At 36.0% G+C, this 19,057-nt stretch overlaps 5 non-coding genes across 5 annotated transcripts; all 5 read left to right on the forward strand.

Moving 5' to 3' along the window:
• Positions 1–1,463: 1,463 nt before the first annotated feature.
• On the forward strand, positions 1,464–1,545 carry TRNAS-GCU (transfer RNA serine (anticodon GCU)). The gene has a single exon. It is a non-coding gene; the product is annotated as a tRNA-Ser (tRNA).
• Positions 1,546–3,512: 1,967 nt separating this feature from the next.
• TRNAS-GCU (transfer RNA serine (anticodon GCU)) lies at positions 3,513–3,594 on the forward strand. Its single transcript has one exon. It is a non-coding gene; the product is annotated as a tRNA-Ser (tRNA).
• A 431-nt stretch (positions 3,595–4,025) lies between these two features.
• On the forward strand, positions 4,026–4,107 carry TRNAS-GCU (transfer RNA serine (anticodon GCU)). The gene has a single exon. It is a non-coding gene; the product is annotated as a tRNA-Ser (tRNA).
• Positions 4,108–6,346: 2,239 nt separating this feature from the next.
• TRNAS-GCU (transfer RNA serine (anticodon GCU)) lies at positions 6,347–6,428 on the forward strand. The gene has a single exon. It is a non-coding gene; the product is annotated as a tRNA-Ser (tRNA).
• Positions 6,429–14,074: 7,646 nt separating this feature from the next.
• On the forward strand, positions 14,075–14,156 carry TRNAN-GUU (transfer RNA asparagine (anticodon GUU)). The gene has a single exon. It is a non-coding gene; the product is annotated as a tRNA-Asn (tRNA).
• Positions 14,157–19,057: the final 4,901 nt, after the last annotated feature.

Here is a 19,057-nt window from a genome sequence, read left to right on the forward strand (position 1 = left end):
CTTGTTGGTTTGGAATTGTATGCTTGGAAATAGAATTTTACAAATATTGCTTCATAAGTGAAGCTGACACTCAAAAGTCAAAAATAAACTAATTCAATTAAGAAATCTACTTCAATGAACAATGCTTTTCATTAAAGACATACATAGAACACATTTAGTGAAAATCTACCATTACTGTTATAGGAGTAGTCATGTAATTGGCCAGATGTGTATGTTATGATTTTTGGTCGTTTGTGATTGATCAACATGATGGTGTAGTAGTTCACAAATATAGGTTATTTTAAAGTAAAATAAATGTTCTTTAAGCAAAGGCTCACTTGAAAGTGGACTTGCTAACAAGCCTGTGATATTGATGAGAACACAACCAACAATGTATAAAGAATTGATTTAAATTATGACAACTGGTGTCAGAAAACCCTTCTTTTTTGTGCCAGAAAGACGAGGTGGCCGAGTGGTTAAGGCGATGGACTGCTAAGCCATTGTGCTCTGCACGCATGGGTTCAAATCTCATCCTTGTCGGTTTGGAATTGTATGCTTGGAAATAGAATTTTACAAATATTGCTTCATAAGTGAAGTGACACTCAAATGTCAAAAATAAACTAATTCGATTAAGAAATCTACTTCAATGAACAATGCTTTTCATTAAAGATATACATAGAACACATTTAGTGAAAATCTACCATTACTGTTATAGTAGAAGTCATGTCATTGGCCAGATGTGTATGTTATGATTTTTTGTCATTTGTGATGGATCAACATGCTGGTGCAGTAGTTCACAAATATAGGTTACATTTCAAGTAAAATAAATGTGCTTTAAGCAAAGGCTCACTTGAAAGTGGACTTGCTAACAAGCCTGTGATATTGATGAGAACACAACCAACAATGTATAAAGAATTGATTTAAAATATGACAAGTGGTGTCAGAAAACCCTTCTTTATTTGTGCCAGAAAGATGAGGTGGCCGAGTGGTTAAAGCGATGGACTGCTAATCCATTGTGCTCTGCACGCATGGGTTCAAATCCCATCCTTGTCGGTTTGGAATTGTATGCTTGGAAATAGAATTTTACAAATAATGCTTCATAAGTGAAGTGACACTCAAATGTCATAAATAAACTAATTCAATTAAGAAATCTACTTCAATGAACAATGATTTTCATTAAAGACATACATAGAACACATTTATTGAAAATCTACCATTACTGTTATAGGAGTAGTCATGTCATTGGCCCGATGTGTATGTTATGATTTTATGTCGTTTGTGATGGATCAACATGCTGGTGTAGTAGTTCACAAATATAGGTTATGTTTAAAGTAAAATAAATGTTCTTTAAGCAAAGGCTCACTTGAAAGTGGAATTGCTAACAAGCCTGTGATATTGCTGAGAACACAACCAACAATGTATAAAGAATTGATTTAAAATATGACAAGTGGTGTCAGAAAACCCTTCTTTATTTGTGCCAGAAAGACGAGGTGGCCGAGTGGTTAAGGCGATGGACTGCTAATCCATTGTGCTCTGCACGCATGGGTTCAAATCCCATCCCTGTCGGATTGGAATTGTATGCTTGGAAATGGAATTTTACAAATAATGCTTCATAAGTGAAGTGACTCTCAAATGTCAAAAATAAACTAATTCAATTAAGAAATCTACTTCAATTAACAATGCTTTTCATTAAAGACATACATAGCAGACAGTTAGTGAAAATCTACCATTACTGTTATAGTAGAAGTCATGTCATTGGCCAGATGTGTATGTTATGATTTTTTGTCATTTGTGATGTATCAACATGATGGTTCAGTAGTTCACAATTATAGGTTACATTTCAAGTAAAATAAATGTTCTTTAAGCAAAGGCTCACTTGAAAGTGGACTTGCTAACAAGCCTGTGATATTGATGAGAACACAACCAACAATGTAAAAAGAATTGATTTAAAATATGACAAGTGGTGTCAGAAAACCCTTCTGTTTTGTGCCAGAAAGACGAGTTGGCCGAGTGGTTAAGGCGATGGACTGCTAATCCTTTGTGCTCTGCACGCATGGGTTCAAATCTCATTCTTGTCGGTTTGGAATTGTATGCTTGGAAATAGAATTTTACAAATATTGCTTCATAAGTGAAGTGACACTCAAATGTCAAAAATAAACTAATTCAATTAAGAAATCTACTTCAATGAACAATGCTTTTCATTAAAGATATACATAGAACACATTTAGTGAAAATCTACCATTACTGTTATAGTAGAAGTCATGTCATTGGCCAAATGTGTATGTTATGATTTTTTGTCGTTTGTGATGGATCAACATGCTGGTGTAGTAGTTCACAAATATTGGTTATTTTAAAGTAAAATAAATGTTCTTTAAGCAAAGGCTCACTTGAAAGTGGAATTGCTAACAAGCCTGTGATATTGCTGAGAACACAACCAACAATGTATAAAGAATTGATTTAAAATATGACAAGTTTTGTCAGAAAACCCTTCTTTATTTGTGCAAGAAAGACGAGCTGGCCGAGTGGTTAAGGCGATGGACTGCTAATCCATTGTGCTCTGTATGCATGGGTTCAAATCCCATCTTTGTTGGTTTGGACTTGTATGCTTGAAAATGGAATTTTACAAATAATGCTTCATAAGTGAAGTGACACTCAAATGTCACAAATAAACTAATTCAATTAAGAAATCTACTTCAATGAACAATGCTTTTCATTAAAGACATACATAGCACACATTTAGTGAAAATCTACCATTACTGTTATAGTAGAAGTCATGTCATTGGCCAGATGTGTATGTTATGATTTTTTGTCATTTGTGATGGATCAACATGATGGTGCAGTAGTTCACAAATATAGGTTACATTTCAAGTAAAATAAATGTGCTTTAAGCAAAGGCTCACATGAAAGTGGACTTGCTAACAAGCCTGTGATATTGATGAGAACACAACCAACAATGTTTAAAGAATTGATTTAAAATATGACAAGTGGTGTCAGAAAACCCTTCTTTTTTGTGCCAGAAAGACGAGGTGGCCGAGTGGTTAAGGCGATGGACTGCTAAGCCATTGTGCTCTGCACGCATGGGTTCAAATCTCATCCTTGTCGGTTTGGAATTGTATGCTTGGAAATAGAATTTTACAAATATTGCTTCATAAGTGAAGTGACACTCAAATGTCAAAAATAAACTAATTCAATTAAGAAATCTACTTCAATGAACAATGCTTTTCATTAAAGATATACATAGAACACATTTAGTGAAAATCTACCATTACTGTTATAGTAGAAGTCATGTCATTGGCCAGATGTGTATGTTATGATTTTTTGTCATTTGTGATGGATCAACATGCTGGTGCAGTAGTTCACAAATATAGGTTACATTTCAAGTAAAATAAATGTGCTTTAAGCAAAGGCTCACTTGAAAGTGGACTTGCTAACAAGCCTGTGATATTGATGAGAACACAACCAACAATGTATAAAGAATTGATTTAAAATATGACAAGTGGTGTCAGAAAACCCTTCTTTATTTGTGCCAGAAAGACGAGGTGGCCGAGTGGTTAAAGCGATGGACTGCTAATCCATTGTGCTCTGCACGCATGGGTTCAAATCCCATCCTTGTCGGTTTGGAATTGTATGCTTGGAAATAGAATTTTACAAATAATGCTTCATAAGTGAAGTGACACTCAAATGTCATAAATAAACTAATTCAATTAAGAAATCTACTTCAATGAACAATGATTTTCATTAAAGACATACATAGAACACATTTATTGAAAATCTACCATTACTGTTATAGGAGTAGTCATGTCATTGGCCCGATGTGTATGTTATGATTTTATGTCGTTTGTGATGGATCAACATGCTGGTGTAGTAGTTCACAAATATAGGTTATGTTTAAAGTAAAATAAATGTTCTTTAAGCAAAGGCTCACTTGAAAGTGGAATTGCTAACAAGCCTGTGATATTGCTGAGAACACAACCAACAATGTATAAAGAATTGATTTAAAATATGACAAGTGGTGTCAGAAAACCCTTCTTTATTTGTGCCAGAAAGACGAGGTGGCCGAGTGGTTAAGGCGATGGACTGCTAATCCATTGTGCTCTGCACGCATGGGTTCAAATCCCATCCCTGTCGGATTGGAATTGTATGCTTGGAAATGGAATTTTACAAATAATGCTTCATAAGTGAAGTGACTCTCAAATGTCAAAAATAAACTAATTCAATTAAGAAATCTACTGCAATTAACAATGCTTTTCATTAAAGACATACATAGCAGACATTTAGTGAAAATCTACCATTACTGTTATAGTAGAAGTCATGTCATTGGCCAGATGTGTATGTTATGATTTTTTGTCATTTGTGATGTATCAACATGATGGTTCAGTAGTTCACAATTATAGGTTACATTTCAAGTAAAATAAATGTTCTTTAAGCAAAGGCTCACTTGAAAGTGGACTTGCTAACAAGCCTGTCATATTCATGAGAACACAACCAACAAAGTATAAAGAATTGATTTAAAATATGACAAGTGGTGTCAGAAAACCCTTCTTTTTTGTGCCAGAAAGAAGAGGTGGCCGAGTGGTTAAGGCGATGGACTGCTAAGCCGTTGTGCTCTGCACGCATGGGTTCAAATCTCATCCTTGTCGGTTTGGAATTGTATGCTTGGAAATAGAATTTTACAAATATTGCTTCATAAGTGAAGTGACACTCAAATGTCAAAAATAAACTAATTCAATTAAGAAATCTACTTCAATGAACAATGCTTTTCATTAAAGACATACATAGAACACATTTAGTGAAAATCTACCATTACTGTTATAGTAGAAGTCATGTCATTGGCCAAATGTGTATGTTATGATTTTTTGTCGTTTGTGATGGATCAACATGATGGTGTAGTAGTTCACAAATATAGGTTACATTTAAAGTAAAATAAATGTTCTTTAAGCAAAGGCTCACTTGAAAGTGGACTTGCTAACAAGCCTGTGATATTGATGAGAACACAACCAACAATGTATAAAGAATTGATTTAAAATATGACAAGTGGTGTCCGAAAACCCTTCTATTTGTGCCAGAAAGACGAGGTGGCCGAGTGGTTAAGGCGATGGACTGCTAAACCATTGTGCTCTGCACGCATGGGTTCAAATCTCATCCTTGTCGGTTTGGAATTGTATGCTTGGAAATAGAATTTTACAAATATTGCTTCATAAGTGAAGTGACACTCAAATGTCAAAAATAAACTAATTCAATTAAGAAATCTACTTCAATGAACAATGCTTTTCATTAAAGATATACATAGAACACATTTAGTGAAAATCTACCATTACTGTTATAGTAGAAGTCATGTCATTGGCCAAATGTGTATGTTATGATTTTTTGTCGTTTGTGATGGATCAACATGCTGGTGTAGTAGTTCACAAATATAGGTTACATTTAAAGTAAAATAAATGTTCTTTAAGCAAAGGCTCACTTGAAAGTTGACTTGCTAACAAGCCTGTGATATTGATGAGAACACAACCAACAATGTATAAAGAATTGATTTAAAATATGACAAGTGGTGTCAGAAAACCCTTCTTTTTAGTGCAGGAAAGACGAGGTGGCCGAGTGGTTAAGGCGATGGACTGCTAAGCCATTGTGCTCTGCACGCATGGTTTCAAATCCTATCTTTATCGGTTTGTAATTGAATGCTTTGAAATGGAATTTAACAAATAATGCTTCATAAGTGAAGTGACACTCAAATGTCAAAAATAAACTAATTCATTAAAGAAATCTTCTTCAATGAACAATGCTTTTCATTAAAGACATACATAGAACACATTTTGTGAAAATCTACCATTACTGTTATAGTAGAAGTCATGTCATTGGCCAAAGGTGTATGTTATGATTTTTTGTCGTGTGTGATGGCTCAACATGATGGTGTTCACAAATATAGGTTATGTCTAAAGTAAAATAAATGTTCTTTAAGCAAAGGCTCACTTGAATGTGGACATGCTAACAAGCCTGTGATATTGATGAGAACACAAGCAATAATTAATAAAGAATTGATTTAAAACAAGACAAGTGGTGTCAGAAAACCCTTCTTTATTCACATTTAAGGAAAATCTACCATTACTGTTATAGTAGAAGTCATGTCATTGGCCAAATGTGTATGTTATGATATTTTGTCGTTTGTGATAGATCAACATGATGGTGTAGTAGTTCACAAATATAGGTTATGTCTAAAGTAAAATAAATGTTCTTTAAGCAAAGGCTCACTTGAAAGGGGACATGCTAACAAGCCTGTGATATTGATGAGAACACAACCAATAATGAATAAAGAATTGATTTAAAACAAGACAAGTGGTGTTAGAAAACCCTTCTTCATTTGTGCCAGAAAGACGAGGTGGCCGAGTGGTTAAGGCGATGGACTGCTAATCCATTGTGCTCTGCACGCATGGGTTCAAATCCCATCCTTGTTGGTTTGGAATTTTTTCCTTGGAAATGGAATTTTGCAAATAATGCTTCATAAGTGAAGCTGACACTCAAATGTCAAAAATAAACTAATTCAATTAAGAAATCTACTTCAATGAACAATGCTTTTCATTAAAGACATACATAGCACACATTTAGTGAAAATCTACCATTACTGTTATAGTAGAAATCATGTCATTGGCCAGATGTGTATGTTATGATTTTTTGTCATTTGTGATGGATCAACATGATGGTGCAGTAGTTCACAAATATAGGTTACATTTCAAGTAAAATAAATTTTCTTTAAGAAAAGGCTCTCTTGAAAGTGGACTTGCTAACAAGCCTGTGATATTGATGAGAACACAACCAATAATGAATAAAGAATTGATTTAAAATATGACAAGTGGTGTCAGAAAACCCTTCTTTTTTGTGCCAGAAAGACGAGGTGGCCGACTGGTTAAGGCGATGGACTGCTAAGCCATTGTGCTCTGCACGCATGGGTTCAAATCTCATCCTTGTCGGTTTGAAATTGTATGATTGGAAATAGAATTTTACAAATATTGCTTCAAAAGTGAAGTGACACTCAAATGTCGAAAATAAACTAATTCAATAAAGAAATCTACTTCAATGAACAATGCTTTTCATTAAAGACATAAATAGAACACATTTAGTGAAAATCTACCATTACTGTTATAGTAGAAGTCATGTCATTGGCCAAATGTGTATGTTATGATTTTTGGTCGTTTGTGATGGATCAACATGATGGTGTAGTAGTTCACAAATATAGGTTACATTTAAAGTAAAATAAATGTTCTTTAAGCAAAGGCTCACTTGAAAGTGGACTTGCTAACAAGCCTGTGATATTGATGAGAACACAACCAACAATGTATAAAGAATTGATTTAAAATATGACAAGTGGTGTCAGAAAACCCTTCTTTTTTGTGCCAGAAAGACGAGGTGGCCGAGTGGTTAAGGCGATGGACTGCTAATCCATTGTGCTCTGCACGCATCGGTTCAAATCCCATCCTTGTCGGTTTGGAATTGTATGCTTGGAAATGGAATTTTACAAATAATGCTTCATAAGTGAAGTGACACTCAAATGTCAAAAATAAACTAATTCAATTAAGAAATTTTCTTCAATGAACAATGTTTTTCATTAAAGACATACATAGCACACATTTAGTGAAAATCTACCATTACTGTTAAAGTAGAAGTCATGTCATTGGCCAGATGTGTATGTTATGATTTTTTGTCATTTGTGATGGATCAACATGATGGTGCAGTAGTTCACAAATATAGGTTACATTTCAAGTAAAATAAATGTTCTTTAAGCAAAGGCTCGCTTGAAAGTGGACTTGCTAACAAGCCTGTGATATTGATGAGAACACAACCAACAATGTATAAAGAATTTATTTTAAAATATGACAAGTGGTGTCAGAAAACCCTTCTTTTTTGTGCCAGAAAAACGAGGTGGCCAAGTGGTTAAGGCGATGGACTGCTAATCCTTTGTGCTCTGCACGCATGGGTTCAAATCTCATCCTTGTCGGTTTGGAATTGTATGCTTGGAAATAGAATTTTACAAATATTGCTTCATAAGTGAAGTGACACTCAAATGTCAAAAATAAACTAATTCAATTAAGAAATCTACTTCAATGAACAATGCTTTTCATTAAAGACATACATAGAACACATTTAGTGAAAATCTACCATTACTGTTATAGTAGAAGTCATGTCATTGGCCAAATGTGTATGATATGATTTTTTGTCGTTTGTGATGGATCAACATGATGGTGTCGTAGTTCACAAATATTAGTTATGTCTAAAGTAAAATAAATGTTCTTTAAGCAAAGGCTCACTTGAAAGTGGACATGATAACAAGCCTGTGATATTGATGAGAACACAACCAATAATGTATAAAGAATCGATTTAAAACAAGACAAGTGGTGTCAGAAAACCTTCTTTATTTGTGCCAGAAAGACGAGGTGGCCGAGTGGTTAAGGCGATGGACTTCACTTCACTTATGAAGCATTATTTGCAAAGATTCCATTTCCAAGCAAACAATTCCAAACCGACCAGGATGGGATTTGAACCCATGCGTGCAGAGCACAATCCATTGTGCTCTGCATGCATGGGTTCAAATCCCATCCTCGTCGGTTTGGAATTATTTGCTTGGAAATGGAATTTTTGCAAATAATGCTTCATAAGTGAAGATGACACTCAAATGTCAAAAATAAATTAGTTCAATTAAGAAATCTACTTCAATGAACAATGCTTTTCATTAAAGACATACATAGAACACATTTCGTGAAAATCTACCATTACTGTTATAGTAGTAGTCATGTCATTTACCAGATGGGTATGTTATGATTTTTTGTCATTTGTGATGGATCAACATGATGGTGTAGTAGTTCACAAATATAAGTTACATTTAAAGTAAAATAAATGTTCTTTAAGCTAACGCTCACTTGAAAGTGGACATGCTAACAAGCCTGTGATATTGATGAGAACACAACCAATAATGTATAAAGAACTGATTTAAAACAAGACAAGTTGTGTCAGAAAACCATTGTTATTTTTGTCAGAAAGACGAGGTGGCCGAGTGGTTAAGGCGATGGACTTCAATTCACTTCCCTTATGAAGCATTATTTGCAAAAATTCCATTTCCAAGCAAACAATTCCAAAACAATGAGGATGGGATTTGAACCCATGCGTGCAGAGCACAATCCATTGTGCTTTGCATCCATGGGTTCAAATCCCATCCTCGTCGGTTTGGAATTGTTTACTTGGAAATGGAATTTTTGCAATTAATACTTCATAAGTGAAGCAGACACTCAAATGTTAAAAATAAACTAGTTCAATTAAGAAATCTACCTCAATGAACAATGCTTTTCATTAAAGACATACATAGCACACATTTAGGGAAAAACTACCATTACTGTTATAGTAGAAGTCATGTCATTGGCCAAATGTGTATGTTATGATTTTTTGTCATTTGTGATGGATCAACATGATGGTGTTCACAAATATAGGTTAAGTCTAAAGTAAAATAAATGTTCTTTAAGCAAAGGCTCAATTGAAAGTGGACATGCTAACAAGACTGTGATATTGATGAGAACACAACCAATAATGTATAAAGAATTGATTTAAAACTAGACAAGTGGTGTCAGAAAACCCTTCTTTATTTGTGCCAGAATGACGAGGTGGCCGAGTGGTTAAGGCGATGAACTTCACTTCACTTCACATATGAAGCATTATTTGCAAAAATTCCATTTCCAAGCAAATAATTCCAAACCAATGAGGATGGGATTTGAACCCATGCATACAGAGCACAATCCATTGTGCTCTCCATGCATGGGTTCAAATCCCATCCTCGTCGGTTTGGAATTGTTTGCTTGGAAATGGAATTTTTGCAAATAATGCTTCATAAATGAAGCTGACACTCAAATGTCAAAAATATACTAGTTCAATTAAGAAATCTACTTCAATGAACAATGCCTTTCATTAAAGACATACATAGAACACATTTAGTGAAAGTCTACCATTACTGTTATAGTAGAAGTCATGTCATTGGCCAGATGTGTAAGTTAAGATTTTTAGTCATTTGTGATGGATCAAAATGATGGTGTAGTAGATCACAAATATAGGTTACATTTAAAGTAAAATAAATGTTCTTTAAGCAAAGGCTCACTTGAAAGTGGACTTGCTAACAAGCCTGTGATTTTGATGAGAACACAACTAACAATGTATAAAGAATTGATTTAAAATATGACAAGTGGTGTCAGAAAATCCTGCCTTTTTGTGCCAGAAAGACAAGGTGGCCGAGTGGTTAAGGCGATGGACAGCTAATCCATTGTACTCTGCACGCATGGGTTCAAACCCATCCTTGTCGGTTTGGAATTGTATGCGTGGAAATGGAATTTTACAAATAATGTTTCATAAGTGAAGCTGACACTCAAATGTTAAAAATAAACTAATTCAATCAAGATATCTACTTTAATGAACAATGCTTTTCATTAAAGACATACATAGCACACATTTAGTGAAAATCTACCATTACTGTTATAATAGAAGTCATGTCATTTGCCAGATGTGTATGTTATGATTTTTTGTCGTTTGTGATGGATCAACATGCTGGTGTAGTAGTTCACAGATATAGGTTACGTTTAAAGTAAAATAAATGTTCTTTAAGCAAAGGCTCACTTGAAAGTGAACTTGCTAACAAACCTGTGATATTGATGAGAACACAACCAACAATGTATAAAGAATTGATTTAAAATATGACAAGTGGTGTCAGAAAACCCTTCTTTATTTGTGCCAGAAAGACGAGGTGGCCGAGTGGTTAAGGCGATGGACTTCACTTCACTTCACTTCACATATGAAGCATTATTTGCAAAAATTCCATTTCCAAGCAAACAATTCCAAACTGACGAGTATGGGATTTGAACCCATGCGTGCAGAGCACAATCCATTGTGCTCTCCATGCATGGGTTCAAATCCCATCCTTGTCGGTTTGGAATTATTTGCTTGGAAATGGAATTTTTGCAAATAATGCTTCATAAGTGAAGCTGACACTCAAATGTCAAAAATAAACTAAGTCAATTAAGAAATTTACTTCAATGAACAATGCTTTTCATTAAAGACATACATAGCACACATTTCGTGAAAATCTACCTTTACTGTTATAGTAGTAGTCATGTCATTTACCAGATGGGTATGTTATGATTTTTTGTCATTTGTGATGGATCAACATGATGGTGTAGTAGTTCACAAATATAAGTTACATTTAAAGTAAAATAAATGTTCTTTAAGCTAACGCTCACTTGAAAGTGGACATGCTAACAAGCCTGTGATATTGATGAGAACACAACCAATATTGTATAAAGAACTGATTTAAAACAAGACAAGTTGTGTCAGAAAACCATTGCTATTTTTGTCAGAAAGACGAGGTGGCCGAGTGGTTAAGGCGATGGACTTCAATTCACTTCCCTTATGAAGCATTATTTGCAAAAATTCCATTTCCAAGCAAACAATTCCAAAACAACGAGGATGGGATTTGAACCCATGCGTGCAGAGCACAATCCATTGTGCTTTGCATCCATGGGTTCAAATCCCATCCTCGTCGGTTTGGAATTGTTTACTTGGAAATGGAATTTTTGCAATTAATACTTCATAAGTGAAGCAGACACTCAAATTTCAAAAATAAACTAGTTCAATTAAGAAATCTACCTCAATGAACAATGCTTTTCATTAAAGACATACATAGCACACATTTAGGGAAAAACTACCATTACTGTTATAGTAGAAGTCATGTCATTGGCCAAATGTGTATGTTATGATTTTTTGTCATTTGTGATGGATCAACATGATGGTGTTCACAAATATAGGTTATGTCTAAAGTAAAATAAATGTTCTTTAAGCAAAGGCTCAATTGAAAGTGGACATGCTAACAAGCCTGTGATATTGATGAGAACACAACCAATAATGTATAAAGAATTGATTTAAAACTAGACAAGTGGTGTCAGAAAACCCTTCTTTATTTGTGCCAGAATGACGAGGTGGCCGAGTGGTTAAGGCGATGAACTTCACTTCACTTCACATATGAAGCATTATTTGCAAAAATTCCATTTCCAAGCAAACAATTCCAAACCAATGAGGATGGGATTTGAACCCATGCATACAGAGCACAATCCATTGTGCTCTCCATGCATGGGTTCAAATCCCATCCTCGTCGGTTTGGAATTGTTTGCTTGGAAATTGAATTTTTGCAAATAATGCTTCTTAAGTGAAGCTGACACTCAAATGTCAAAAATATACTAGTTCAATTAAGAAATCTACTTCAATGAACAATGCTTTTCATTAAAGACATTCATAGCACACATTTAGGGAAAAACTACCATTACTGTTATAGTAGAAGTCATGTCATTGGCCAGATGTGTAAGTTATAATTTTTTGTCATTTGTGATGGATCAACATGATGGTGTAGTAGTTCACAAATATAGGTTACATTTAAAGTAAACTAAATGTTATTTAAGCAAAGGCTCACTTGAAAGTGGACTTGCTAACAAGCCTGTGATATTGATGAGAACACAACCAACAATGTATAAAGAATTGATTTAAAATATGACAAGTGGGGTCTTGAAAACCCTTTTTTTTTGTGCCAGAAAGACGAGGTGGCCGAGTGGTTAAGACGATGGACTGCTAGTCCATTGTGCTCTGCACGCATGGGTTCAAATCTAATCCTCGTTGGTTTGGAATTGTTTGCTTGGAAATGGAATTTTGCAAATAATGCTTCATAAGTGAAGCTGACACTCAAAAGTCAAAAATAAACTAATTCAATTAAGAAATCTACTTCAATAAAGACATACATAGAACACATTTAGTGAAAATCTACCATTTCTGTTATAGGAGTAGTCATGTCATTGGCCAGATGTGCATGTTATGATTTTTTGTCGTTTGTGATGGATCAACATGCTGGTGTAGTAGTTCACAAATGTAGGTTACGTTTAAAGTAAAATAAATGTTCTTTAAGCAAAGGCTCACTTGAAAGTGGAATTGCTAACAAGCCTGTGATATTGATAAGAACACAACCAACAATGTATAAAGAATTGATTTAAAATATGACAAGTGGTGTCAGAAAACCCTTCTTTTTTGTGCCAAAAAGATGAGGTGGCCGAGTGGTTAAGACGATGGACTGCTAGTCCATTGTGCTCTGCACGCATGGGTTCAAATCTAATCCTCGTTGGTTTGGAATTGTTTGCTTGGAAATGGAATTTTGCAAATAATGCTTCATAAGTGAAGCTGACACTCAAAAGTCAAAAATAAACTAATTCAATTAAGAAATCTACTTCAATAAAGACATACATAGAACACATTTAGTGAAAATCTACCATTTCTGTTATAGGAGTAGTCATGTCATTGGCCAGATGTGCATGTTATGATTTTTTGGTCGTTTGTGATGGATCAACATGCTGGTGTAGTAGTTCACAAATGTAGGTTACGTTTAAAGTAAAATAAATGTTCTTTAAGCAAAGGCTCACTTGAAAGTGGAATTGCTAACAAGCCTGTGATATTGATAAGAACACAACCAACAATGTATAAAGAATTGATTTAAAATATGACAAGTGGTGTCAGAAAACCCTTCTTTTTTGTGCCAAAAAGATGAGGTGGCCGAGTGGTTAAGGCGATGGACTGCTAGTCCATTGTGCTCTGCACGCATGGGTTCAAATCCCATCCTTGTCGGTTTGGAATTGTATGCTTGGAAATGGAATTTTGCAAATAATGCTTCATAAGTGAAGCTGACACTCAAAAGTCAAAAATAAACTAATTCAATTAAGAAATCTACTTCAATAAAGACATACATAGAACACATTTAGTGAAAATCTACCATTACTGTTATAGGAGTAGTCATGTCATTGGCCAGATGTGTATGTTATGATTTTTTGTCGTTTGTGATGGATCAACATGCTGGTGTAGTAGTTCACAAATATAAGTTGCGTTTAAAGTAAAATAAATGTTCTTTAAGCAAAGGCTCACTTGAAAGTGGAATTGCTAACAAGCCTGTGATATTGATGAGAACACAACCAACAATGTATAAAGAATTGATTTAAAATATGACAAGTGGTGTCAGAAAACCCTTCTTTTTTGGTGCCAAAAAGATGAGGTGGCCGAGTGGTTAAGGCGATGGACTGTTAATCCATTGTGCTCTGCATGCATGGGTTCAAATCCCATCCTTGTCGGTTTGGAATTGTTTGCTTGGAAATGGAATTTTGCAAATAAGTAAAATATGCAGAGCACAATCCATTGTGCTCTGCATGCATGGGTTCAAATCCCACCCTCGTCGGTTAGGAATTATTTGCTTGCAAATGGAATTTTTGCAAATAATGCTTCATAAGTGAAGCTGACACTCAAATGTCAAAAATAAATTAATTCAATTAAGAAATCTACTTCAATGAACAATGCTTTTCATTAAAGACATACATAGAACACATTTAGTGAAAATCTACCATTACTGTTATAGTAGTAGTCTTGTCATTGGCCACATGGGTATGTTATGATTTTTTGTCATTTGTGATGGATCAACATGATGGTGTAGTAGTTCACAAATATAATTTACATTTAAAGTAAAATAAATGTTCTTTAAGAAAAGGCTCACTTGAAAGTGGACATGCTAACAAGCCTGTGATATTGATGAGAACACAACCAATAATGTATAAAGAACTGATTTAAAACAAGACAAGTGGTGTCAGAAAACCTTTGTTATTTGTGTCAGAAAGACGAGGTGGCCGAGTGGTTAAGGCGATGGACTTCAATTCACTTCCCTTATGAAGCATTATTTGCAAAAATTTCATTTCCAAGCAAACAATTCCAAACCAACGAGGATGGGATTTGAACCCTTGCGTGCAGAGCACAATCCATTGTGCTTTGAATGCATGGGTTCAAATCCCATCCTCGTCGGTTTGGAATTGTTTGCTTGGAAATGGAATTTTTGCAAATAATGCTTCATAAGTGAAGCTGAAACTCAAATGTCAAAAATAAACTAGTTCAATTAAGAAATCTACTTCAATGAACAATGCTTTTCATTAAAGACATACAAAGCACACATTTAGGGAAAAACTACCATTACTGTTATAGTAGAAGTCATGTCATTGGCCAAATGTGTATGTTATGGTTTTTTGTCGTTTGTGATGGATCAACATGATGGTGTTCACAAATATAGGTTATGTCTAAAGTAAAATAAATGTTCTTTAAGCAAAGGCTCACTTGAAAGTGGACATGCTAACAAGCCTGTGATATTGATGAGAACACAACCAATAATGTATAAATAATTGATTTAAAACAAGACAAGTGGTTTCAGAAAACCCTTCTTTATTTGTGCCAGAAAGACGAGGTGGCCGAGTGGTTAAGGCGATGGACTTCACTTCACTTCACTTATGAAGCATTATTTGCAAAAATTCCATTTCCAAGCAAACAATTCCAAACCGACGAGGATGGGATTTGAACCCATGCATGCAGAGCACAATCCATTGTGCTCTCCATGCATGGGTGCAAATCCCATCCTCGTCGGTTTGGAAATGATTGCTTGGAAATGGAATTTTTGCAATTAATGCTTCATAAGTGAAGCTGACACTCAAATGTCAAAAATAAACTAGTTCAATTAAGAAATCTACTTCAATGAACAATGCTTTTCATTAAACACATACATAGCACACATTTAGTGAAAATCTACCATTACTGTTATAGTAGAAGTCATGTCATTTGCCAGATGTGTTTGTTATGATTTTTTGTCGTTTGTGATGGATCAACATGATGGTGTAGTAGTTCACAAATATAGGTTACGTTTAAAGTAAAATAAATGTTCTTTAAACAAAGGCTCACTTGAAAGTGGAATTGCTAACATGCTTGTGATATTGCTGAGAACACAACCAACAATGTATAAAGAATTGATTTAAAATATGACAAGTGGTGTCAGAAAACCCTTCTTTATTTGTGCCAGAAAGACGAGGTGGCCGAGTGGTTAAGGTGATGGACTGCTAATCCATTGTGCTCTGCACGCATTGTTTCAAATCCCATCCTTGTTGGTTTGGAATTGTATGCTTGGAAATGGAATTTTACAAATAATGTTTCATAAGTGAAGCTGACACTCAAATGTCAAAAATAAACTAGTTCAATTAAGAAATCTACTTCAATGAACAATGCTTTTCATTAAAGACATACATAAAACACATTTTGTGAAAATCTACCATTACTGTTATAGTAGAAGTCATGTCATTGGCCAAATGTGTATGTTATGATTTTTTGTCGTTTGTGATGGATCAACATGATGGTGTAGTAGTTCACAAATATAGGTTATGTCTAAAGTAAAATAAATGTTCTTTAAGCAAAGGCTCACTTGAAATTGGACATGCTAACAAGCCTGTGATATTGATGAGAACACAACCAATAATGTATAAAGAATTGATTTAAAACAAGACAAGTTTTCTCAGAAAACCATTCTTTATTTGTGCCAGAAAGACGAGGTGGCCGAGTGGTTAAGGCGATGGACTTCACTTCACTTCACTTCACTTATGAAGCATTATTTGCAAAAATTCCATTTCCAAGCAAACAATTCCAAACCGACGAGGATGGGATTTGAACCCATGCGTGCCGAGCACAATCCATTGTGCTCTGCATCCATGGGTTCAAATCCCTTCCTCGTCGGTTTGGAATTATTTGCTTGGAAATGGAATTTTTGCAAATAATGCTTCATTCGTGAAGCTGACACTCAAATGTCAAAAATAAACTAGTTCAATTAAGAAATCTACTTCAATGAACAATGCTTTTCATTAAAGGCATACATAGAACACATTTAGTGAAAATCTACCATTACTGTTATAGTAGTAGTCATGTCATTGGCCAGATGTGTGTGTTATGATTTATTGTCGTTTGTGATTGATCAACATGATGGTATAGTAGTTCACAAATATAAGTTACGTTTAAAGTAAAATAAATGTTCTTTAAGCAAAGGCTCACTTGAAAGTGGACTTGCTAACAAGCCTGTGATATTGCTGAGAACACAACCAACAATGTGTAAAGAAATGATTTAAAATATTACAAGTGGGGGGGCGTGGCCACGGCGGATCTGGTGTAGGCAGCTGGTCCTGTAGGCTCCCCAGTGCTATATCCTGCATATCTATCCTGCGCACAGCTACCCCGATAAAATTGCTCGCCATCGAGCACTTACGCTCCTGGGATATTGCTGTGCTGGTCCTGAGCGTCGAGACCGAATACGGTGCCCGGCGGGATCGCTGAGACTTTGGGCCCTGCCTCTGCCATTGCTGGACTGTAGAGCCTCGGCTGTTGTTTGGTGCCTCCGCTGAGACGCGGCTGTGCTGGCCGGGAGTAACCTCCACATCCGGAATGACCCTTCTCGTTGTGGTCGGGCAGTCGAGAAGACTCCAGTGAGTGCGGATCTCTGTCCCCTGTGCCTCGTGCTGGCCTGATGCTTGACTGGGCCTCCCAGTCACGTGACACCACCGGGGCTTGTGCTTGACGCCATTGCTGACCCCGATAGGTGGCTGGTATCCGCTCCTGATTATATCAGAGGAGGCATTCGGAGTGTCGTGCACTGCGTGATCTATACTCCCTGCAATTTTTGTGAGTCAGTATCGTCACCTAATATACTAATTGAACCTAGCTGGATGATTCTGTGACTGAGCTCTCTTGGATCTCTCTTTCAGCCTAGTCTTTATAGCATCCCTATTACAAATACCATTCTTTCAAGATATTGTTTATTGTGCAGTGAACTGCTACTGAGGGACCTGATATTACATTATTGTCTGGCATTATAATGGGAAAGTCTGGACATGGTGCGGCAGCTGCAGCTAAACTAGAGCGATTTGTCCGCTCATCAACACCACCTGTGCCTCCGAGCGTTGCCCCCTTAGGGACATCCGGACAACCAACTGTCGCACCTAACACTGGAGTGGGTTCCACTACATCTTTGAACGTCACCCTACAGCAGGTGCTGGAGGCAGTCACCTCCTGCGAAGCTAGACTAGCTGACAAAATTGAAAGTGTTCAGTCTGATCTGTCTCTTCTACGACATGATGTACAACGGGTGCGGGAACGGGTCGGAGAGGCAGAAACCCGTATTTCTAATCTAGAAGACTCGCACACCCCATTACAATCACAAGTTGCTTCTCTGACTACGCAAATGGCTACTCTGCAGAACAAAATATCTGATATTGAAGGCAGACTCCGTCGTAATAATGTGAGAATTGTGGGGCTTCCTGAGAAAGAAGAGGGTTCCGCCCCTGAGGCTTTCCTTGAAAAGTGGCTCATCAATTTCTATGGCAGAGATTCTTTTTAAGCCCAATTTGCAGTGGAGTGGGCACACCGTGTCCCTCCTAGACCTTTGCCTCCCGGTGCTCCTTCACGCACATTTATTGCTAGACTCTTACATTACCAAGATCGAGACACTATTCTCAAGTTAGCACGCATTAAAGGTCCATTGGAACGAAATGGAGTTAAAACTTCTATTTTTCCAGACTTTGCGGTGGAGGTACAGAAGGACAGAGCAAGATTTCTCCCTATTAAATGTCGCCTCCGTGACCTTAACCTATCATATGCAATGCTTTTCCTCTCTAAGCTACGGGTGGTGGCGGATGGGGAGACCAAGTTCTTTGCTTCCCCAAAAGAGGCGGCGGCTTGGCTGGATCGTAGATCACCTGGTCTTCGACAATTGGAACCAGAGTGATTATGAATAATATATAATCTTGTGAATATATATCTATATTGCTGTTGGAATCAATGTTCTTAGATATAATATGTTACTTCATCGATTGCAATATATACACTAAGTAGGTACTGGATATAAATAATAGTTTACGGAGGATAGTATTCACTATATAATACTTCTGCTATAAAATCACTCTACAATATGTCAGTTCATATAAGTATAAGTGAATATGGAACTGTTGCTTCAAAATTATTTCTATACTGGGGAGCCCATCATGTTCTTTGGTGGTCATTAGAATTCATTGCTCCTAATACTCTCAGCTTGTTTTTGGCTATCAGAGTAATTGTGTAGCTGGGTGGGTTGTGTTACTATTAGTTTGTAGGGAGGGAGAGTTTAATGTTTAGGGATCCAGGTATGCCT

This window comes from Taudactylus pleione, unplaced genomic scaffold (genome assembly GCF_031769625.1).
Source record: "Taudactylus pleione unplaced genomic scaffold, aTauple2 ptg000619l, whole genome shotgun sequence".
Classification (NCBI taxonomy): Eukaryota; Metazoa; Chordata; class Amphibia; order Anura; family Myobatrachidae; genus Taudactylus; species Taudactylus pleione.